Source organism: Grammomys surdaster, unplaced genomic scaffold, assembly GCF_004785775.1.
Source record: "Grammomys surdaster isolate TR1022 unplaced genomic scaffold, NIH_TR_1.0 195, whole genome shotgun sequence".
Taxonomy (NCBI): domain Eukaryota; kingdom Metazoa; phylum Chordata; class Mammalia; order Rodentia; family Muridae; genus Grammomys; species Grammomys surdaster.
Window position 1 is genome coordinate 668,628 of NW_021604640.1, and position 26,050 is coordinate 694,677.

Here is a 26,050-nt window from a genome sequence, read left to right on the forward strand (position 1 = left end):
GGGAGAAGATGCACCTTATCCTTGAGAGACTTGAGATCCTGGTGAAGAGACGTGCCTGGTAGAGGGGTGGGTGGGGATGATGAGCACTCTTTTGGAGGCAAAGGAGAGAAGGAATGGGATGAGGAACTGTGGGAGGGGGGACTGTGAAGGGGGACAATTGCTGGAATGTAAATAAATAAAATAATTTTTAAAAAGGAATATTGTATAGCCCATGCTGGCCTCTAACATGTGCTCCTCGTGCCTCTGCCTCCTTCAGCAAATCTTACCAGTGTGTGCCACAACAACTATCCTTATTTGTGATTGCCAGAAGCTGGAATCAACCCAGATGTCCCACAACAGAAGAATGGATACAGAAAATGTGATTCATTTACACAATAAAATACTACTCAGCTATTAAGACTGAGGACATTGTGAGTTTTGCAGGCAAATGGATGGAACTAGAAAATATCATCCTGAGGGAGGTAACTCAGAACCAAAAGGACATGCATGGTACGTACTCACTAATAAGTGGATACTCGCCAAAACGGTACAGAATACCCAGGATACAATCCACAGAACTCAAGAAGGCTTTGTCATTTCAAGTTATAGTAAGACTGGGCATGGCTTCTTCTCCTATTGAGGCTAGAAGAGACAGTCCAGCAGAGAGAAAGAGTAGCAAATAGAGGCAACAGAGTTAGAGATAGGCCCTTCTCCTGCTATTAGGAGTCCCACATGAAGATCAAGCTGCAAAACTGTTAAAAAATTGCAGAGGGCCTAGATCAGTCCCATGTATGTGCCATATTGGAGGTTCAGTCACCTTGGGCCCCTTTGTGACCAGGTTAGTTAATTCTGTAGGTTTTCTTCAGATTAAATATTTAATTTTAGCATTGATATTTGTGAAAAAAAAAGATACTTTCATTTTGGGATGTCCTTTATCCCTCTAGCTCTTTTCTCTCCCTCTTCTGCAGGATTCCCCAAGCTCAGCCTAATATTTGGCTGTGGATCTCTGCTTTGGTGCCTATCAGTTACGGGCTAAAGCCTCTCATATGACAGTTATGCTAGACTCCTGTCTGCAAGTATAGCAGAACATCATTAATACTGTCAGGCATGGGATTGCTCTCATGGCATGGGTCTAAAGCTGTGTCAGTCACTCTTTGGCCCTTCCCTTAAATTCCCTCAACTTATGCTCTATCTTTACTCCTGCATAACTTTTAGGCAGGAAAAATTGTAGGTCAAAGGTTTTGAGGCTGGGCTGGTGTACCAATCCCTCCACTGGAAGTCTTGCTAGGTTATAAGAGATGGTCGGATTAAGCACCATATCCCTCATTGCTAGGAGCCTTACCTAGGGTGACCCTCATAGATTACTGGGAATTTCCATTGCCCTAGATTTCTAGCTTGTCCCAAAGACAGATTCCCCACTCCCCTCATTTTAATTGTCTCTCCCATTACTCTTTCCCTCTATCCTCTCTTCACCTGATCCAGTCCACACACTTACGGACACTTGACTTTTGATAAACTCTAAAGTATTTATCCATCAATGAAAGTATATTTTCTCATAAATATCAATGCTAAAATCAAATATTTAATTTTAGATAATTTTTTTGCCTCAATGTATGTAAGTGTACCATGTGTGTACAGAGCCAGTGGAGGTCAAGAGAGATGGTGAATCACCTGAAACTGGAGTTATAGATGTTTGTGACTGCCATGTGGTTGCTGGGAAATGAGCTTAGGTCCTCTGCAAGAGCTACAACAGGTCCTAACCCTCGAGTGGCCTTACCAACATGAAATCAAATACTTAAAAATAGAGTTTATTTTTCACAGTAGTTTCAGATATAGTAGAGAGCATAAAGTATTCCTACTATTCCCTGTACTGCACACATAAATATATGCACATGAGTGAAGTGTCCACAGAGGTCAGAAAAGAGTGCCAAATCCCCTGACTCTGGAGTTACATATGGTTGTGAGTAGTGTTACATAGGTTCTGTACCCTCAGAGTTTTAATTTTGAAGTCAGAAGTCTTACTAGTATACTAATAATTACTATTGGTAAGTTGTAACATGAAAAAAAATACCACCAAACAACATTTATTTTGCCCCTTCTGTATCAACTCTATTGTCTTTAATTCAGTAAATTTCTTCCTTATAAAATATCTTCAGTTAATGTTTGTATAGAGGAAGATAAAACAAGAGACTCACTACTTTACTCCTAAGTCGCACATAAAATCATTGATTCAGATAGTCATCTTTAATGAATTAAAGCATTAGGGGTGAAGGTACGGCATGCAGAGATTTTGCTTTTCTAGTTCTTCCTATCATTGATTTGTGGTTTCTATTTTTTGAGATTATAATATAGTTACATCTATCCCTTCCTTTCTTCCCTCCAGACCTTTCATGTACCCTTTCCCACTCCTTCAAATTTATGGCCTCTTTTTTCACTAATTGTTATTGTATGTATACATAGATATATTGTCCCATATATACATATATTTCTATGTGTAATATGTGCATTATATTCCTTAAAACTGGAGTTATAGATGGTTGTGCATTACCATGTAGTTACAGGGAATCAAACCTGAGTCCTCTGAAAGAGCAGCTAGTGCTCTTAATTGCTGAGTCCCTCCAGTGGTTGATTTGTTTTCTAACTTGATCACTAATAGTGAGTGATTCAGGTAAGGCATTACTGACCTATATGATAAATATGAGTTAGACAACACCCCTGGTGAAACGAACTTGTCATAAACCTGAATTTACAATAATATCTTATAGCTAGGCCTAATTTTTTTAAAGTTATCATATATTAATTTTATAAAATACTTTGACATTACTCATCTTCCTAATATGCTTTATTTTCTCCAACAACTGGTCACCTTCTTCATCCCAAATAGTCCCCTTTCTTCTTTCAGATATTCTAAGGTATTTATATTCTTTGTATGTTGACGTCCAGCCTCGACACAGGATTAGAGTTTTCAACTGGAAGCATGGATATCTGGAAAGCACATAACAAATGCAGACTACTTTTTGGGTACAAACTGACAGGCAATTTTTCAAGGCTTAAAGTTACTCCTCCTCCCTCTCCCTCTCCCTCTCCCTCTCCCTCTCCCTCTCCCTCTCCCTCTCCCTCTCCCTCTCCCTCTCCCTCTCCCACTCCTTCTCTCTCTTCTTCTCCCCCTCCCTCTCCCTCTTCCTCCATGTCTTTCTCCCTCTCTTTCTCCCTCTCTTTCTTTGTTCTCTTTCTCCACTCTCTTTCTCTGCTCTCTTTCTCTCTTTCTCTCTTTCTCTCTTGCTTGCTCACTCGCAGCTTGAAGCTGCACACACTTTGCATTCTCCTGTGTACTCTGATTTTCTTCTGTGTGCTTTTCTTTTCTCAAATGCTCACACACCTACACACACATCTTTCACATACCACATGCACTCTCCTTTCCCTAACACATACACTCTCCAGACACACCTCACATTCTCTCTTCACTCATTCTTTGCATGCTCTTCTCATGCTCTCTATGTTCACCTCACATTCTCACTCAATCTTCACATGCTTACTACATGCTCGTTCACTCACTCACTCACTCACTCACTCACTCACTCACTCACTCACTCACCTTTCTCTTGATCTTGTCTTTTATTGATACCCCAAAAGCAGGTAGAAAAAAAGACATTGTATAATCATTGCCAAATCGAATTCTAAATAATGACCACATCCCACAAAGAATCAAAATTTACAATTGTTCCCCAAAGTTTCAAGCTTTCCCTATTCCCAGGCCTGTAGCTAAAATAATAATTGCAAGCTTATCATTATTTAAACTTTAACTTTTGACTTATTATACTTCAGAGCTCAGAGCTCCCAGGTCAGCTACGTGCATTTTTCCTGTGAAGCTCTAATGATCAATGATATGGGCAGAGCTACTAGGCAGTGCCCAAAAAGAATCAAGTTAACCCTTAATTCAGTAGTTCCGCTAAGTTTCTGCTTCTGTACATTGCACACAATGACTTTCCTAAGAGTCTCAGAATTTTGACTTAGTTTTACTGGTATAACATTTTATGTATTCTATACTTCCTTATACAAGAAACAACTCTTAAATGTTGTGTAAAGCTTATTTCAAAACTTCAATAGACTTTTCCTTTCTTGAGGTCCCAATGTTGGCTCTATTTCATTTTCGAATAATTTCTTCAAACTTTCTTTGCAAGTCAAGCATTAATCTGAAACTACCGTTGTGCAGTTATTGCATTGTTTCCAAAATGAGAACACACAGTATGCACCTGGACCATTAGGGCTATGATGTGCTGTGACCTATGCCTCAATTTTAGTTTTATATGTCTCAGTTTTTAATTGTTTAAGAATCATTACATCAAGGAACATCTAGTTTCATAGAATTCACCAGAGCAGAAAGAGAAAGAAGAAAGTAAATCAGATATAATAGAATAATTATGCACACCAAGGCCAACAGAAAAGCAGTCATGCATAATTGAAGAAGTCTATACAGCCCTTGTCCAGGGCTAAGGTTAGGAGAAGTGGGAACAATTGTTTTTTTATACAAAGAGCTGCTGTGGGCTTCTGAGATGTCTCCATCCCGAGCTACTGTTGGCAATCTCTGTCATGATATGCTGTCCCTAGCATATGTATGAGAGAAAAAATGGAATATTTTTCTTTCTGATTCTGGTTTATTTATTTAATATGGTGATCTTAGGTTTCATTTTGGGTAATTAGTATTACTTCATTCTTATTTACAGTTGAATAATACTTCATTTTATATACATATCATATATGAACACAATAAAATACCACAGCAATACAGAAATGAGGGATCTACTGAGAGGGCACATGGTGCAAAGCAACTTGCTATTAATCCTGACAAGCTGAATTCCATCCTTAGGACAAAACTCTTACAAGTTGTTCTCTGACCTCCACATGTGCGCTCCATCATACACACTTGTACCCCTAGTATGTAAGCAAATACATAATAAGCAATAAACACTGAAATGAATATGAGGTTTTCTTTGAGACACTGTTTCTCTGTGTATCCCTGACTATTCTGGAACTCGTTCTGTAGACAAAGCTCACTTTGAACTCAGGGATCTGCCTGCCTCTGTCTCCTAAGTGCTGCAATTGAAAGCATATGCCACCATGCCTAGTGATTTTCTTTCTATCATATAACACTATTTTCATTATCCAGTTCTCTACCATTGCATCATTTCTCACAATGTTTGTTCAGTTAGAGTCAGGCTTTGAGCAATTCACTTCTATTTTAAATAATCATGATATTTTATTATGTTCCAAGTAATACTCAAGTTCTTGAGCATGGCTTTCCAGTAATTCTAAATACCTAAAACTAACCACTGTAGGACATGAGAATCCAACTTAGGATCTTATGAGAAGTTCAGGGTAGAGTTCTCTAAGGAATGCCACTGAGGATGCCTTACTTGTGCAAAAGATAAAATGGAGAAAAGACTTAGAAACATGTTTATTTGAAGGCAGAGAGTTTCACAGTGCTGACCTGCTACCACAAAGGCTCTGAATTAGAGCATTCCTGTGTTTTCTAATAACTGTAAGGACTTCATAGAAGATGGCTGAGACTGAGTGAAGGGAAGATGGAAAAGACTTGGGAACAGAGAAGTCAGGGAAGTAATGAGTCAGGTGATGAGGGTTGGTGAAGGCATGTTGACAGTGCAGAAGCTCTGCTACAGATTTCATACACTATTCTGCAGGAAATGTGAAATTAATTGAAGGATTTTGATTTAATTTATATTTAAAAGACCTTATACATATATGTAGGAACATAGTCATGTATGTATTTATTCGTGATATGTCTCTAGGCTACTAAGGTCATTGAAATGTGAATCTGTGCTTGACTTGCATTTTCTATATTTCTCCTCACCTAGTTTTAAGTATTTATTAATATTGTGACTGGATGAATAGCTGTCAACTAACTGTCAACAGAAATGACACCATCTAACCTAAAACTTAGCAATGCTTAAAAGGTAAAAATTTTAAATTTTAATCACCAAAACCATGTAGTCACATTTTGATTTCAATATTTTACTTTACAGAAATTAGAAGTGTCACTTTCTGGCTGTTATCATTTAAATAACAAGCAATTATTAGAATTTACATTGATACATCTTCTAATTTGCTGCACACACAGGCAGTCAGGCTGCTTGAAATCATAAATGTCCAAATAGTAATGAAATTCCCTTTGAGTTGTTAACAATTGGAGTTTCATATTCTGTAACTTGTGGGAAAAATAAAGTGATTTTTCCTGTCATGTATTGTTTGAGTCTCATAACGCCTGTCATTATGTGCCCATAGAGGAACTGGTTGGAACTATTTTCCTTTCTTCAAGTGCACTCCATCCACTGTTGTCCACAGAATACCATGGAGAAAAATAAAAACTGGTACATTGTAATGTTGGTAAATTCAATTGTATATTATATAGTTGCTAGAATGTAAATTAGTGCTAATACATAATATAGGTTATTTTTCCTTTTATTGAAAATAGATTTATTTCATATAATATATTCTGATTATGGTTTTTGCTTTCTCTACTCCTTCCAATTCCCCCCACCTCCACTTCCATCTAGTTCCACACACTCTTTGTCTCTCCTTAGATAAAAACAGGTGCAGGTGAGCTAGCTCTGCATCTTGTCTGCTAGGCAGTGGCTCCATTCAGGAAGAGATGCCCTCCTTCCAGCCCTCATCCCTTGCCATCTATTTCAGACTGGAGAGCTTGCTTCAGGGTCATGAGAGTGACAGAAATAGCTATGTCTCTCACAAGCTACAACATTTGAGAGAGCAGGCCCTGTATCTTGCCTGGGTAACAGGGTAGAGCTGGCCCTGTTTGTGGGGCTCATGGGTGAGCCAGTATATTCTTTTGAGTTTGGATGAAATTTTATGTAAATACTGTTATGTCCACTTGTTTCATAAGTTCTAGTATGAGTTTGAGTAAGAGTAAAGAGTTTGAAAAAAAAACTTGCAAGAAAATAGACCAAAGAAGCAAGCTGGTATAACCATTCTACTATATAACACAATAGACTTCCAACCAAAGTTAATCAAAAGAGATGGATAAAGATACTTTTTCAATCTCTGTACTCTTAGCTCTAGTATTTCTTAGTTTTTGTCTGGATGTTCTGTTATTGGGTGAAAGTACTGTATTGAAGTCTCCCAGTATCATTGTGTAATTTAAGGTTTAGTAAAGTTTCTTTCACAAACCTGGATACACTTGCCTTCAAAGCATAGATGTTATAAGTTGAAAAGTCATCCTTTCTTAGAGTTTTTCTTTGATGAGTATGAAACTTCCTTCCCTATCTCTTTTGATTAACTTTGGTTGGAAGTCTATTGCATTATATATTAGAATGTTTATACCAGCTTGTTTCTTGAGTCCATTTGCTTGTGAGTTATTTTTCAAACTCTTTTCTCTGAGATAATGTTTACCTTTGATGTTTCAACTTGTTTCTTGAATGCAGCAGAAGGATGTATCTTATTTTTACATCTATTTTGTTAGTTTCTGTCTTCTTATTGGGGAATTGAGTACATTGATAGTGATACATATCAATGACCAATGATTGTCAATTCCTTTTATTTTGTTGTTGTTGGTGGTGGTGGTCGTGTGAGTGTGTGTGTGTGTGTGTGCATGTGTGTGTGGTGTTTGAATGTTTGTGGGTGTGCTTCCAATCTTTAGGTTTTCTTGGTATGGGATTATTTACTGTCTGTGTTTGTATGGTGTAGTTAACTTCATTGGATTGGAGTTTTCTTTCTGGTTTCTTCAGTAGAGCTAGATTTGTAGATAAGTATTATTTAAATTTTGCTTTATTATGGAATATCTTGTTTTCTTCATAAATGGTGATTGAAAATTTTGTCAGATATACTTGCCTGCGTAGCATCTGTGGTCTCTCAAAGTCTGCAGCACATCTCTCCATCTACTTGTGGCTTTTAGATTCTCCATTGAGAAGTTGGGGCTAATACTAGTAGGTCTGCCTTTACATGTTACCTAGATTTTTCACTTCCCATTTCCATTTCTAGAATTGCTTACCTACATTTTTCATTTCCTGAATTCCCTCATTTTGAGTATTCTGTGTTACTTCTATTTCCATTTTCAGGTCTTAAACAGTTTCATTCATTTCTTTTAACTGCTTGTTTTGACTTTCTTTAATGGATTTACTCATTTTCTCCATTTTTTTGTTTGTCTTTTTCTGAATTCCTTTAAGAGATTTATTTAGTTCTTCATTAAGGACCTCTATTGTCTTCCATTGCTTTGGAATATTCACGGTTTGCTGTAGTAGGATAGCTGGTGCTGACATATTGCCCTGGCTATTGTTGATAGTGTTCTTATGCTAGTGTACAATTATCTGAGATTGGTTTGCTTATAGGTCTAAGTGTTGACTTCTGAGTTTTATTTTGTTAGACACATATTTTGTTCTTTGGTTTCTGTTTCTTCTCTGGTCTTCTGGCTTGCATGATCTGTGACTGAGCAGATTATCTCCACCCAAGTTGAAAGCTGTAACTCTGGTGGCTGGTGTAGTATCTTGTCAAGCAGAGATTCTTCTCCCAAATTCAGAGCTAGAGTTTTCATGGCCTTTGTGACCACTGATCTAGCAGAGGGTCTCTCCCTAGCTTAGAGGCTGGAGTTCTGGTGGACCTGTGAGGCCTCTAATCCAGTAGGCAGTCTCTGTCCAAATTGGGGCCTAAGCCTTCTGGCAGGCATGGCCTGTGTTTGGGCATGATGTGTCTACTGGAATTGGAGGCTGGTCTCCTGGCAAGTGTGTCCTATAGTTGGGCAGGTGTTTGCCTGAGGGAACTGAGGAAGTTTGGAAAGGCCAAGAGCTTACCTTGTCTTCTGGCAGGCATGACTCATGGTTGCTCACAGTTGTCTGCTGGAGTTTGGGACAGAGGTACAGTAACAAGGTTGGGGGGGGAACTGATATTAGGTCCACTGGAAGTTAGAGTGGAGAGAGTCTGCAGGCAGTCAGCCTATATAGATTCTTTGGTATCTGACAGAAGATAAAAACATTCAGTCTGCAGCTCTTCAGTTTTGACTTTATGGAAATAACATGAAGTTAAAAAAAAAAACCCTAAAGAGTGTATAGGTCATTTGAATGGTATTATTTCTTTCGAAATTCATCTACATCCACATTGTTCAAAAATCATGACTTAGTGCCCTCAAGTTCAGAATTCCTTGGAAAATTAAACCTAAGTGTATAAACTAATTCCAGACTGTGCTTCCTTTGTTTCTGTCTATTTTTTTTAACTTTGAAAGATCCAATTTATTATTTTTTGAACTTTGAGTCCTCAGTACCTCTTAGTTAATTGAGAAGGACTTTGACACTCTGAAAATTATATCTTGTATTTAAAACTAGAGCAGTTAGGATTTAATTGCCTCAAATTTTCTTGAAATTTTGTTACTTATTTTGTTTGTCTGAAAACTGAAGTTTAAGAGGTAGTTCAAAAACATATGACAATATCACCATCAAAATATGTGATTTAGATACTGTCTTAGTTAGAGTTTCCATTGCTGTGAGGTGACATCATGACCAAGGCAATTTTTATAAAGGAGACTTAATTGGGGATGGTTTACCGGTCATGTTGCCTGTGCCCTGTATAGCTCTCAGTCCGACCCTACCTGCTCTTGGGGTTTGGGGGAGAGTTGGCACAGAGTCAAAGACACGTGAGAATGCTACAGCAAGCTCATCTGAGCATTGCTGCAAGCTCCTTTAATACCCTCCATGCACACTCCCATTGGTTTCAAGAAAGTATCTATTCTAAACAGCAGTTCCTGATTGGCTAGCATTATTTGCACCAGCAATCCTTGGTCTCTCAAGCAGTCCTCAATTAGGTCCTCCTGCAGGAATGCTGGTGTCACAGGCAGTCCTCAATTAGGTCCTCCTGGAGTCCTCCAGCTTTTGCAGCTGCACATCCCCCAGTGCATACACAGAGGCAGCCCTGCCATTCCTGCTACAGTTCAGAGGTTCAGTCCATTATTATCTAGGCAGGAAGTATGGCAGGATGCAGGCAGGCTTGGTACTGGTGGAGCTGAGAGTTGTGCATCTTGTTCCAAAGGCAAACAGAAGAATACTAACTTTCAGGCAGCTAGGATGAGGGTCTTAAAGCCCACATCAACAGTGACACACTTCTAACAAAGCCACACCTGTTAATAATGCCAATTCCTAGGTATAGCATATTCAAACCACCACAGAGACATTACATCAAACAACTGTACATATATGATATCAAATGTACATACCAATTAATGTACATTATACACATATGCTCTTGTTATGTGTCAGTTTAAATTTTCACACACACACACACTTGTTAAAGTTCTCTTCTATGTAACAGGAATTTGTCAGAGAGGAATTCTATCCTTTGCTTTTAAATGACTATTGTTATTATATATATTATTTATGTTTGGAATACGGCTTGTTACTTCAAAACTGATGAAGATTTTAACAGATGAATTGGTAAAAATGATCAGAATAGACAACATACATGCGTAAATTTTTTCAGTTGATTCTATCTTTAATTAATTACATTATTCATTTACATACCAAATGTTGCCCCCTCCCAGTCACTACCTACCAGAGTTCTTTGCCCCATCCACCCCTCCCCTTCGCCTCTGAGAGGTTGGCCTCCTGTCCTGGGCATCAAGTCTCTATAGGATTAGGTGCATCCTCTTCCTCTGGGGCCAGACAAGGCAGTCGGTCCTCTGCTACATATGCTCTTTGGTTGGTGGCTTAGTACATATGTAAATTTATATACTAGATTAGGACTTTCATGTGCTTGCCATGTTCAAAATACAATCTTAATTTTGTTTATATTTTCCTTTAGTTCAACATTTTTGTCAATTTTTGAAAAATATATGAAAGACTAATTTTTGTTTTATTGTATGTTGTTATAATGAGAATTTGTTTATGATTTTTTTTAAAAGTTAAGAAGTCAGATTTTCATTTTTTTTTCGGTTAAATTATAACAATATAGAAGTCTCATGGCAGTCTCAGTGCAGTTTATAAATCAAGGATTTCTATTTGTTCCATGTTACATGATCACAAGATATATTATTGTATATAAAATAGGAAAGTTACATAAAATAGTTTTAATACTGAAAGACAAATGTCTAGATCACAAGCTACAAGTCATAATAAAGGATCTGAGTTTAGAGTCTGGATTTTGAACAACTTGATTTTGAATCTCTTAATTGTACTTATTATTTGTCTAGCAAATTAAGCAGATTACCTAATCCTTCTGCACTTCTGTGTAAAACTGAACTAATGAAAGCAATTACTCTTTAGGTGTGGGACTGCATAATGGTATCCTGGGTCATGGTTGAGCAGGTACTTAGAACCCCGAGATTCTCCGTGGAATTCTGCATGAGAACCGGCAGGAGTTTGGTCCCTCCCATCATCTAGGATCCTGAAAACAGTCACATTTCCATAGAATCACATAGGCCAGGCTATAGGCCTCAGACCCTAGAGATTTGCATACTAATGAAGGCCAGAGGGCAGAGCAAATTAAACATTCCTCCCCCAGATCCTCCCCCAATCCTCCCCCTTTCTCCCTCCCTATATAACTCGGGACTGCCCTGAGTTTTGGGGGGTACGCCTAGATCCATCTATTATCCGTCATGACAATAAATCTTTTTGGAACCAAGGACTTCCTCATGTTACTGGGGCCTGCCGCTGCCAAGGCCCTCAGGCCGCTGGAACCATAAGAATCCTCCTCTCTAATGTGGGACCTGCCACTGCGGCGGGAGCCCCTCCGGGGCTTGCGCTGCTGTGGCGGCCTTTTTAAATTTTCCCGACACTTAGGCTATTTTTTTTTGTATCAAATCATTAAACCTGGACCTTAGCAGGCTTTAGAAAACTGAATGTACTTTCTTTTCAGAAAAGTTTAGAAATCACACTTCATAATTAAGCAGTTCATAAACTGCTTTATAGGGAAGGGAAAAAACAACAAGAAAGGAACATAAGAATGTGCAGGCAGTAAGGGATGTTAGCAAATTAGTTGAGAAAAGAGTCAGCAGGAGTGATAGCAGGATGAGAGGGGTGAATGGAATCACAGTGCGTTGTATGCAAATATGCAGCTGTCAAAAACCACAAAAAAATGTACAAGAAACTGAATCATGGTGGAAGAAAATGTGAATGAACTAGCAAGCTGGCAAGGGAATTTTACCTGAAAAATGTAGAGGAAAGCCAGAGCAAGACTGGCTAGAAAAGATGATATTTTAAGACATTCACATTATAGACTCAAGAGGGCGCTGTGTGCCTTGAAGATAGCACAAGCTGTGCTCCTGAAAGCTGCTTCTGAGGAAAATTCAGCCTACTGAAATTCAAATAACAAGAAAGGAAGCTTTGCCTACACACAGAGACATAGTAGAATAAAAGATAAACAGAATAAATGTATATTACTATTGATGATTAGAGAATATTTCTGGAATTGGCTTCTACAAAGCAGATGAAAATTGTAACTTAACTTTACAAAAGAATTAAATCAATCAACAGAACATTAACAGAAACAATATCTTAAAAGAGCAGTTACTGTCATGTAGGAACACAATAGGACAGAGTGGAAAAACTCAAGAAAGTGACTACAAAATAAGGGATGTTTGCCAGAAAACAGGAGTGCATGTGGTTTGAAATAAGTTCACCAAATAAATAATTCTCCGAATAAGTCAAAAATCAAAATTCTAAAATGGAGACATTCCGATTGTAACATTGGAGAACAACAAACACAGAAATCACAGCCGTAAAAAGCAAATAAATTAAATATAGTCTGCAGAAACAGAAGCAAACCAAATACTAAAAAAAAAAATACAATGTGTTTTTTTAAAAGAACACCTGTGTGTTCTTTGTGGATGGAAAAGGTGAACAAGAACATCTGGTCAAACTAGAAATAAATTTTATGATCAGCACCACCAAGACTATAAAACACTGTGTTCAGTTAAACTACTTGCTCATTCTGGATCCTTTCCAAAACAGGTGTCTTTTTCAAACAGTTTTGGGCAATAAGACATGAATCAGTTGCCTGGGAAAGCTTACTCCTTTCTGCCATAGCTATCACCTCTTCACATCTCTATCCCCTGAGTTTCTGTCTGCCATATAGACAGGAGACTTGCAAGAAACAGCCATCTAGTGTACAAAGCAAATTGTATGTCTAAAGAAGCTAGTATATTGAGAAAGGTGGCAGGCAAGCAACAGAAGAGTTGAGTTTTCTGATACCTCCATTTGAATGATAGAATACTTTATAGCTTTATACAGTTAACAATGAGAGATGGCTGCCAGATTCAGAACTTCGAAAGCCTCTGCACTGCTAAAATTGTGTCACTCACTTTAACTGCTCTTTACACACTTTCCCACATATACATTAATAGTTACATTCCATTGTATATTTCCTTCAAAATGAGAGTATATTTTAATCAACAATGCCTACATTCAGGACTTCTGAGGAATATTTAACTGATGTCATGTGGGAGAGAGAAGTACAGCAGTCGATATCAGAAAAGCATAGGTTTGAATCACATCTTCAACAATTAAAGGCAGTGGATTTGCGAGTAAATTAACCCAGTTTTTTTTCATTATTTTCCTCAAGCTGATTCATGGACAGCCATTTACATCATGGTCAGGTGGCAAATGATAGTTTATTAAGAGCTACAATGATGGTCAGACTGACATACTTCAGAAGTCTTAACACTTGATAGGTTCTTTGGAGGGAAAGACTTACACGGTCCATACTTAAAGTTCCTTGTTTAGTAAATCAAAATTTAATTAAAAGAACCTAATGGTTATATTGAAAATTACATTATATAAATAATAGAAAGAGATCAGTGAATTTCTAATGCATGGTCAGTCAGGGGTATTATGTCTCCAAAGCTCTGATGAAGTCTGACTTCTAGTCAGTGTCGATTTGTTAAAAGAAGGCCATTATATTCCTGAAGGCATGCCCAGGCCTGCCAAATATATGTGTCAGTTAGAATAGTGTATCCTACTTTGGCTTTAGCATTAGCTTCACTATTGAGAATCTGGAGATATTTTGGTGTCATTCCTATAGGGCACATGCTATGCCACACATGGAGCTGCAATTAGGTAACACTATCCCCCTTTACATTCACATGGTGGAGAAAAAAAAAAAGGAAAGTGAGTTTTTGGCTAGTGTAGAATATCCAGCATATTCCTATATTGAAAACAAGGTGGTATCTGAAGTGAAAATTTCTGATTTCTTTGGAAACTCAGTTATATCAAACATGTTTTGATGGGGTAAAAGGATGTTTTGCTAAAGGAGATAAAAGTAAGAGGCTGTTTTGCTGAAATAGACACATGAGAGGACATGTGATATTTAGAAAGAATATAAATGTCACCCCAGAGACTGGGGAGGCTCAAGCATTGTTTCACCTTATGCTCCCCTCTCTAGTCTCCCCTGACTATACTGTTGTATTAGTTCATCTTATATCACATTGCTGATATTTACTTGTTATGACTTCATAGAGAGTAACCTGCCAAAGAACACATGATACTCCATAGGTTTATTGTAGATTCCACTGACTCACACCCATCTGGCAGATTCTCCTAGTTTATTCTGGATCCAGCTGCCAATACTTCCTGTGTAGTGTCTCCCAAGTGGACTGGACTCCAGCTGCAGATTCATGTTTGGCGGTGGTCTGATAGTAGACTGAACTGCTGATATCCTAATAACAAAGACTGGAAGTGCCCACAAAGAACTTTCTAAATAGTTCTGCTTCCCCCGTGTCCTAATAACATTTCATTCTCACCACCTCTGGTGAGTGGTAAGTTAGAAGGAAGGTTAAAGCATTTAAGAACCCATATTAAAGTAGGTTTTGAAAAATCTAAGCCAAGTATCTGACTCTGATCAAAACTTGGAATGTGTGACTTTTTTAATACCAGGGCACTTAGTTAGAATATATCTCTTCAAATAACTTAAAGGAAGACTGTGAATTCTTGTTCAGTGGTTCCTCTTTTTGCTATGAAAAATATCAGACAGAAGCAACTTAAGGAAGTGAAGCTTTATTTTGGATTAAAGTTTGAGGATACAGTCTATCATAGTGCGAAATCCATGGTGGCAGGAGCTAGAAACAGCTGATCACATTGAATCTGAAGTCAGGAAATAAAGAGCACTGAATGCTTATACTCAGTTTGTTTTGTCCTTTTAATTCATTCTGATATACCAGCCCATGGAAAGGACCTACCCACATTTAGGGTGGGTCTCGCACTTTTGACTAACATAATCCATATATTCCCTTACAGATATGCTCAGAAATGTGTTCCCATGGAGATTTGGAGTTTCACAAATTTTGCCATCAAGATTAAAGGCAAAATCCCTCCATTCCTGGTCAACTTGGTACCTAAATAAATCATATTTAACTTACAAATTTGTACTGTTCCCAACATTTGTCCATTTCATAGTGAAAATTGTATTCAGTCAAACTTCAAAAGTCCTCATAACCTTTAATAATTCTAATACTATATTTAAAGTTCAAAATTCAAGGCTCCACCTGAGACTCAAAGCAATCAAAACCAGGTATACTATATGGCATTATTATATAGACTAGACAGGCTGTATTTATATATATTATATACTTATATATATTATATAAGCAAGGATAAGTATACAGGATAATTTGGAGAGGGAAAAAGAATGAGAGAAATAATATAAATATTTTATTCTCAAAATAAAAGAAGTAATAAAAGTTACATACTTCTAAATATAATGGCACAGAATAAACATTGTCATTCTTCAGCCAAGTATGAGGGTAATACAGCACAGCAAGGAATAAATGGACATAATAATAATCAAAACTGAGAATAGAATATACCAAATGCAGAAGTTTATGTCTGACATCTGACATTCATGATGGATTTACCCAGGATCCAAAATGCTTTTGTATCCTTACCCTTTCATCTTTAGAACCTATAGATTACATAACTTATTTATTGGTGATGGGTCCACTCCATAACTGTAACTTTCTTTAGCAGATGTCCTATGGTTCTGGCATCTTCAGCATCCTAAAATATTAAACGTAGGCTTCACCTTCATAGCTCAAGGGCTTTCTGCAAGGACTCTGGTTATGCTAAACATTTCCTAGCTTCAACAGCTTTTTGGAATCATGGGGAAAGATTTCATCAACCTTCGTGCCTAGAAAACTAATATCATGTGGATTGTGCTGCACAGTTCTGCTACCATCTGGGGATTGGGCCTATCCTCCCTGAATCATATTTCATTGGCCTTTGTGCTTTGACTCATAAGAAATACTTTTAGGTGATTGTTTTCTGAGGCAAGAAATCCTTTAACGGCATTCTCAGTCTTTATGCTTTCAAATGAGTTTGTATTTTCCCAAGATGGAAATGTTAACACGTAGTACTTATCCCTGAAACTTAATACCCAACAAAGGAGAATGGATTTATCTTGGCCTGAAGTTTGAAGATATAGTCTATCATTGTGTCAAAAAGTTGAAGCAGATAGTGGCATTGTACGTATACCCAGGAAGCAGAGTGTGATGAACGCTATGCTGAGGATATCTTTTCCTCTTTTCAGCCATGGATCTAAGGCCATGGATTATAACCAATCCACCTCACTTAACCTGATCAAGATAATTCTGGACAAGCATGACTGGGTGCTTGTTTCCATAATGATTTAAATCTTATCAGCTTGACAAACAAGACTAATAATATACCACCATAATATGGGAATTATCTCTTTCATCACTTAGTTTTTATGAGAGGAAGAAAATGTATTATTTTAAGGAACATTATTTTATTATCTTCTTCTTTGATCACTGAATTTTGGTTGCAGATTTTTTTGAGGCATCTAGGGGTTCAGTAGTCATAAGACTACCATTGTTTTGGCTGTGGAAATGGCTTAGTGGGTAAAAGTGCATGCCACACAATCCTGACAATTCTGGGAACTCATAGTAGAGGGAGACAACCCACCAGTTCTGAAAATTATCTGTTGCATTCCATATATGAACCACGGCATAAGTACACATACATTTATAAATGAACATCATATACATACATAAGAACATTATATTAAACAAAAATGGTACTGTGAATTAATTCAAGATCTTTGTGTATACCAAGCAAGTCTTCTATTACTGAATTATATAGTTTTTTTTTTACATTTTTAGTTTGAACATGATTGTCTCAAAACCAATGCTATTTCTGTTACTAAGCATTGCTCCAAAAGAAAAAAAATCTCCAACTAAAGCTCAGGCAGCAAGGAAAAAGATAGCAAGTAAATTAAAATAATAATATCCCTTTTGTGCATAAAAACTAGGCAATAAAAGCTAATCATCTTGAAGTGATGGGGCTTTATTTAGAGTTTCATGCTTTTACTGTCAATTACATTTTTACTCATTTATGCCTTGTTAATAAGGAAGAATAAGAATGATGTGGGGAAATAGCTTCTACCAATTCAAGGATTGAGATATTGTGTCTATTTTCTTCATGAGTATTCTTATTTATATTAAATAATATTATACTGTGTGTGTGTGTGTGTGTGTGTGACAATTAACATGTGGACATATGAGTGCAGTTTGCAGTAATTGGTTCTCTTGTTCTGCCATGTGGGTTCTGGGGATTGATCTCAGTCGATAGGTTTGGTACCAACCGCTTATACCCTCTGAGCTGTCTCTTATCACTCTTGCATGTATGCTCCTTTCTACTATTTTTTCCTCCATAATGATAAAAGAGTCATGAAGAGTAAAGATCCAACATTGAGGAATTCTCCAGAACTGATTTATGACTTTATCTAGAAGATGAATATAAATCTTTAGACACTTGACATAATGACAACAAAACTAGTGCCACAGGCTACCTGTCCAGAATAGGTTCAAAATCACAGGTGAACATCATCTTGACATTTAAACACCAAAGAGAAATGTATTATTTTACAAGCTTTAAAATGCAGATCATTTACACACACACACACACACACACACACAAGTTTTAATGAGTTTTCCCACACAGTGGGATAATGCTCCATCCAGGAGCCATCTACTGTCTAACAAAAACCCAAGTCCCTGGCCAAGAACTTCTCCATTTAAGTAGTTGGTCCAGAGAGTAGAAGTAAGACCACAGCAAACAAGAATATAAGTTATTTTAGATGGTAAAATAATAATTTCATGATATCTATTGAGTCTAAATTAACAAGAGGTAAATAATATTTCTTCTTTCTGTATCTCTCTCATCACTTGTCTCCAGTATAATTGAGGCTGTGGAAAAACAATTAAGCCTAAAAAATCATTAGAGTCAATGGGTGGTAGCCCTGCATTTCTCATTCTTCAGGAAATCTTGGGTTTCTCTAATTACCCATAATGCTCACCTCTCAGGGGACTTCTGCAGGGGATATTTGCAAAGGAAAAACCAAAATCTTGTAATAGTTAGAGACAGGTCCAGGGAGCTGCTTCTTCAGCTGAATAATACCTAAACGTTAACCCAAAAAGGAAATGTAGTGACATAGCTTCAGAGTATAAAATAGCGATGTTAATGCCATGATATTTTCCCTCTACAAAATCAGTCTCCCAAGTGAGTGGACCTGAGTAATGGCAAACAATCTGTCGCCAGGCAGAGCAAAAGCATCACACATTTGAGCAGGAGCACACTTCATACAGTCCAATGTGCTCTGTGTGATGAAGTGACAGAGGGTGACATTATGAAAACAGGAATACCAGCTATGTGAGTGGGCTTGCCACCATAACAAGATGAGACTGCTCTTCTTTCTGTCATGCTAACTTCACAGTTACAGTCATGTCTCCATTGTATGTAGCAGGCTGGACTACTAAGTCAGGCTCAAGGTGGTCTGTCACTAAGGCACTTTCAGGACAGACAGCAGGACCACCTGCACGCTACACTACTGCATGCATGTCTGACATATAGGAGTGGATCAAAACACAGTTATAATTTGGCAGAAACAGGGCATTAAAATTGATGTGTGATAAAGAAAAAGAACAAGGCCAACCATTTCATTAAGTCAAATCCGAGTTCAGGTTATGTCCAAAGGAGCTTTTTAAGGCCATGGGAACTCTACTTGTAAATATTTCTGAGGTCACAAATGTTCCTCTGTTCCAATTCATAATAATGTTGGGTAACAGAAATTTCCCAGATTTCAGACAATTTAAGGAGCCATCACTAAGACAACATGAGTAGGCTTGGATGAAGAGTCCTACTGCTGAGCTAATACCCTGTTATGATTTTATTTCCCTTTGGATAGCACAATGTGTAGTTTGTGCATTAGGTGCATTACCTGAAGTAGATTGCCAAAGAATGCTCTATCTCTCTCTCTCTCTCTCTCTCTCTCTCTCTCTCTCTCTCTCTCTCACACACACACACACACACACACACACAAACACACACACACACACACACACACACACACACACACACTTGCACTGAAATACAGCATTCCAAGTCTCATGTCAAGATTACTGCAGCAGCAAGTACACATTTCCAAATAGCCAGAATGAAAAAGCAGAATTGCAGAGAGAGAGAAGAGTTGTGCTTGCCAGATGTAGTGTCATTTACATGAATCTATAGCACTGTGGAGATGATGAGGTGGGTGTGATTGCCATTACACAATGTTTCTCAGAAATGCCAAAACTAAGCACAGTTCCCCCCTCCACTGCTGTATCAGTCATCTTTCTACACCTCCCAATTGTTCCTGTTTTAGTTTCCATTTGTACAAAATAAAAACATTTTATAATTTTTGTTTTTGAATTCCAATAGTAACAAATATATAGCCCCCCATCAAATATTTGGTTGAAAAATAAAGCAAAGCTTTGCTCAATTTTTTGCTAATATAGATGCAATTACACAAAATGTAGGGTGCTCTACCTGTCATAATTTCAACAAAACTATCAGTAATAGTGAAATAGCTACTCTGCAACAGTGTATGCATCTTTTAAAACATATCAGTTCCAGGATGTCAACATTTTTGCTAGAGCAAATGTTATGCAGAATTAAGACAGGACTAGATCAGGCCTTTCAATGATAACAAGCCTTACACATTTCATCTACTTGAACACCTTATCCAGAAGCATTGATATGAAATATTAGAGTTGAAGAGAGGGGCGGTGAAGTCTCATTTTAGGGTTCACATCACTCCTTCCTTGCTTGGACCCTTCAAAAATGCCCATTATTCACACTTCAGCCATGTTCAGCAGATGAACTATAAGTCTTCAGCATTCTACTCATGCCAACAATGCCATGGATTTTCACCATGGGAAGCTTTCCTTCTAGATTTTTCCTGTGGAGACATGTGAAAGAGAAAATACAAAATGTGGGTGAAACCTAGAAGTGTTGATTATCTCTCTGCTGCTATTCTTAATTTCCACACAGCTTCAACCAACCTTGTATTTTAAAGTGCGAAAAGTATTGCATTTCCCCTGTAAAGTGACATTCACAAAGCTTAACATTTTACTGAGCTAACTTGAAAATTTGGAATTTACATTCATGAATTGATATAATCTACCCACTGAGGATCTGGGTTAACAGGCTCATCAAAAGCAAAAGAATAGCATGAATAGGAAACTGCAGAGTAATTTATTATTTGCTCCTCTGAAGTATAACAAAGCTATGACTCAGTCTCTGTCTACCAAAGACTTCACAGAGCCCTTAATCCCTAGAGTTAATTTTTAGTAAGAATCTGAAGGGGAAGCAAAGAGGGCATAAATGTGACAGATTCTGAGCCATTTCTTCTCTGATGCTGTCTTCAGCACCTAGAAGCAAGATAAAGGTGACTGCTGCCACATATGTACCATATTGTTGGAGCAATGGTGCAGAACATGAGCCAGCAGAAGGAAAGCTTTGGAAGGGATCTCAGGCAAACTTAAGTTCATTGTTTCCTAATCTATATTCTCCTTCTTAGTGATTATCACCTAGAAACTTATGCACAGGGAAATGTATGTTTTTTTGTTAGTTTTACAAAGTATCTTAAAAAAATTGATGCACACTGATACACATTTAACCACTAAAGATATGTTTACCTCCTGCCATTAAAATGATCTGTTTTCTTTGTTGGTGTTTTGTTTATTTCCATGGTTCCAGTGCGGATACATTGAGGTTGTAGAATCAAGTTTTTAAAATTAAGTTTTAAAAAATGGACACACAGTCCTTCAATCTCACCTCTACCTGCACCTGTCACAGATTAAGGTGTATGCTCACCAACTCCACAGGTCTGTCTGTCTCCCAGGAGGATTGCTCTAACCAGAGACACAGGAGACCTGCTCTAACTAGAGACACAGCACTACCTGCCTCCAAGGAGGCCCACTCCAATCTGGAACATGGGCCATTTAACACCAGAGACAACCAGATGGTAGAAAGCAAGCTCAAGAGCATAATCCACAGAAGTCAATGCAATTTGTCACCATCAGGACATAGCTCTCCTACTTCAGCAAGCCCTGGATACCCTAATATACCTGAAGAGCAAGATTCTGACCTTAAATTCCATCTCACCAAGATGATAGAGGACTTTGAAGAGGATATAAATAACTCCCTTAAGGAAATACAGGAAAACACAGTTAAACAGATAGAAGCCCTTAAAGAGGAAACAATGAATCTCTTAAGGAAAAACAGGAAAACCCAATCAAACAGGCAAAGAAAATGAACCAAACAGTCAAATACCTAAAAATGAAATTAGAACCAAAAGAGAAATCACAAACGGAGGCAACCCTGAAGATGAAAAACCTCAGAAAGTGAGCAAGAATTGCATACACAAGCATCATCAACAGAATGCAAGAGATGGAAGGGAGAATCTCAGTATTAGAAGATGCCATAGAAGATATTCATGTATCAGTCAAAGAAAATGCCAAATATAAAAAGTTCCTAAGCCAAAACATCCAGGAAATTTGGGACACCATGGAAAGACCAAACCTAAGTATATTAGGAATAGAAGATACTGAAGATTTCCAGTTCAAAGAGCCAGAGAACATTTTCACAAAATCATAGAAGAAAACTTTGCTAATCTAAAGAAAGAGATCTCCATAAACATATCAGAAGCCCACAGAACACCAAATAGTTTACACCAGAAGAGAAAATCTCCCATGCACATAATAATCAAAACACTAAATGTACAGAAGAGAGAATGAATATTAAAAGCTGTAAGTGAAAAAGGCCAGGTACATATAAAGGCAAGTCTATCAGAATTACACATGACTTCTCAACAGGGACTCTTAAATTCAGAAGATCCTGAAAAGCTGTCTTGCAGACCCTAAGAGACCACAGATGCCAGCCCAAGCTACTATACCCAGGAAAACTCTCAATCACCATAGATAGAGAAACCAAGACATTCCATAGCAAAACCAAATTTAAACAATATCTTTGTACTAATTCATCCTTACAGCAGATATTAGAAGGAAAACTCCAACACAAGGAGGGTAACTATACCCAAGAAAACACAAAATATTAACCAACCCACAATAATTCCAAAAGAAGAAATCACACATCATAGTACCACCTCAAACAACAAAATAACAGGAACTAACAACCATTGGTCATTAATATCTTTCAACATCATTGAACTCAATTCTCCAATGAAAAGACACAGGACAACAGACTGGATATGATAACAGAATAGATATGGAAAGAGGATCCCTTATTTTTCTCCATATAAAAAACATACCTCTGCAGTAAAGATAGAAACTACATCAGAGTAAAAGGATGGAAAAAAATTTCCAAGCAAACAATCCCAAGAAATAAGCTTGAGTAGCCATACTAAAATCCAATGAAATAAACTTTTAACCAAAAGTAATCAAAAGAGATGGGGAAGGACATTTCATACTCATCAAAGGAAAAAATCCACCAAGATGACTTCTCAATTTTGAACATCTATCCCACAATGCAAGGGCATTCACATTCATAAAAGAAACTTTTATAAAGCTCAAAACACACATTGAACCACATATCATAATAGTGGGAGACTTCAATACTCCACTCTTACCAATGGACAGGTCACTGAAACAGAAACTAAACAGAGACATAATGAAACTAACAGAAGTTATGAGCCAAATGAATTTAACAGATATCTCCAGAACACGCCCCTCCCAACAAAAGAATATACCTTCTTCTCAGCACCTCAAGGACACTTCTCCAAATTTGACCATATAATTGGACACAAAAAGCCTCAACAGATACAAGAAACATTGAAATCACCCTGTGTATTCTATCAGATCACCACAGACTAAGGATGGACTTCAACAGCAACAGAAATAAAAGAAAGACCACATACGTGTGGAAACTGAACACTCATACTCAATCATAACTTGGCCAGGTAAGAAATGAAAAAAGAAAAAAAAAAGACTTTCCAGAATTCAATGAAAATGAAGGCATAAAATACCCAAACATATGGGATACTATGAAAGTACTGTTAATAAAGAAATTGTGAGATCCTTTACTAGTAACTTAAAAGTACATCTGAAAGCTCTAGAATAAAAAGAAGCAAACATTCCCAAGAAGAATGGATGGCAGGAAATAAACGCAGGGCTAAAATCAACCAAGTAGAAAGAACAATGTAAAGAATCAAAAACCAAGAGCTGCTTTTTGTTTTGTTTTGTTGATTTCTATTTTTGAAAGTCAACAAGATATACAAAGACTTGTGAACTAACTAAAAAGCACAGACACAGTGTCCAAAGTAACAAAATTAGAACTGAAAAGGAAGACATAACAACAGAAACTAAGGAGATTTAAAAAGTCATCAAAAGAAAGTAGGCTTTTCTTACTACAAAAGCCTATACTTGAAAAAACTGGAAAATATAGATGAAATGAATGGTTCCTCAGACTGATTCCAAGTATCAAAGTTAAATCAAGATCAGGCAAACAATCTAAACATTACATTAGCCCCTAAAGAAATAGAATTGGTCATTTAAAACCTCCAAAAAAATAGCCCAGGGCCAAATGGTTTTAGTGTAGAATTCTACCATATGTTCAAAGAATAGCTAATACTGAACAATTTTGCTTATGGACATAGAAGAAAATATTCTCAATAAAATTCTCAATAACTGAATCTAAGAACACATCAAAAACATCATTCACTGTGATCAAGTAGGCTTCATTCCAGTAATGGAGGGATGAATCAATATACAGAAATCCATCATTGTAATGTACTACATAAACAAATTCAAAGGAAAAAAATCATATGAACCTCATTAGATGCTGAAAAAGCCATTGACAAAATCCAACACCCCTTTTATGGCAAAAGCCTTGGAGAGCTCAAGAATTCAAGGCATGCACACAAACATAATAAAAGCAGTATACAAAAAGCCAACATCAAATAAATTGAGAGACAAACTTGAGGCAATTCCACTCAAATCAGGGACAAGACAAGTCTGTCCATCCTATCTATCCAATATAGTACTTGAAGTTCTAGCTAGAGAAATAAGACAACAAAAGGAGACTAAGAGGATACAAATTGGAAATGAAAAAGTCAAGGTATCATTATTCATGGATGATATGATAGTATACACAAGCTACCCCCAATATTCTACCAGAGCACTTCTACAGTTGATAAAAAACTTCAGCAATGTGGCTGGATGCAATATTAACTCAAAAAAAAAACCAATAGACCCTTTTATAGAAGTGCTAAAATTATCTTGGTGCAACTTTTACAGAGCAAGGGAAAGACCTATATAACAAGAACTTTAAGTCCTTGAAGAAAGAAATTGAAGAAGACCTCAGAAGATGAAAAAATTTCCCATGCTCATGGATTGGTAGGATTAACATAGCGAAAATGGCGATCTTACAAAAAATAATCTATAAATTCAATGCAATCCCCATCAAAATTCCAACACAATTTTTTGTAGATATTGAAAGAACAATCCTCAACTTCATATGAATAAACAAAAAATCAAGTTCTGGAGTCTCCTTTCTGGTTTTCTCTTGAAGGTACCCAAGCTGAGAAGAGCAGGGGTAGGGTGGGGGGTAGGGGGGTAGGAGGAGTACTTTGGTCATGTGAGATACTTAGGGTTACTTTTTAATAATAAAATGTTTACTTGTCATAAGTCAAAGTTACATTGCAGTGGTAGCTGGCCTGACTTTCTGAGTTACTCTGAGGCCAGAAACTGAATTCTCTAGTGTTTAGAACCTCACCATAAAACAGCAGGGATTAAGTAAAGGATTAGTTGGGGCTTTTTCTCCTCTTGTCTAGATGCCTTGCATCTTTCTTGTCAGGCTGGAGGGAGGTTTGGAGCAATAAACTGTTTCGTTTTTGTTTTAATTCAGAAAACTCATTTTTATTGGATATTTTATTTATTTACATTTCAAATGTTATCACCTTTCCCAGTTTCCCCTCTGGAAACCCATCCCATTTTCCCTCCCCTGCTTCTATGAGGGTGTTCTCCCACCCACCTTCTCATTCCCTCCTCACTGCCCTAGCATTCCCCTACACTGGGGCATCAAGCTTCTCAGGACCAAGGGCCTCTTTTCCCCTTGATTCTTGATAGGCCATCCTCTGTTACATATGTGGCTAGAGCCATGGTTTTCTCCCTGTTTACTCTTTGGTTGGTGGTTTAATCCTTGGGAGCTCTGGGCTTTCTGGTTGGTTGATATTGTTGTTCTTCCTATGGATGGTCAGTAAATATCTTCAACAATATTATAGAAGAAAACTCCCCTAAGAAGAAATTCTTCTTGTCACATAATAATCAAAACACCACATTCACAAAACAAAGGAAGAATATTAAAAGCAGTGAGGGAGAAAGGTCAAGTAACATATAAAGGCAGACCTATCAGGATTACACCAGACTTCTCAACAGAGACTCAAAAAGCCAGAAGATCTTGGACAGACAGCCACACAAACATAATTCCACCACTGACAATGAAAATAACAGTAAACAACAGTCACTGGTCCTTAATATGTCTTAACATCAATGGACTCAATTCCTTATTAAAAAGATACAGACTAACAGACTAGATATATAAACAGGACCCAAAATTTTGCTGCATATAGGAAAATCACCTCAGTGACAAAGATAGGAGCAGTAAACTTTTATTGAACCAGAAGGAAAAAACTTTGACACAAACAAATATGGGTAGAATCCCATAAATTCAGGTTTAGGAGTTCTCTGGTGGAAGTTTGGGGGTCACTTAAGTAT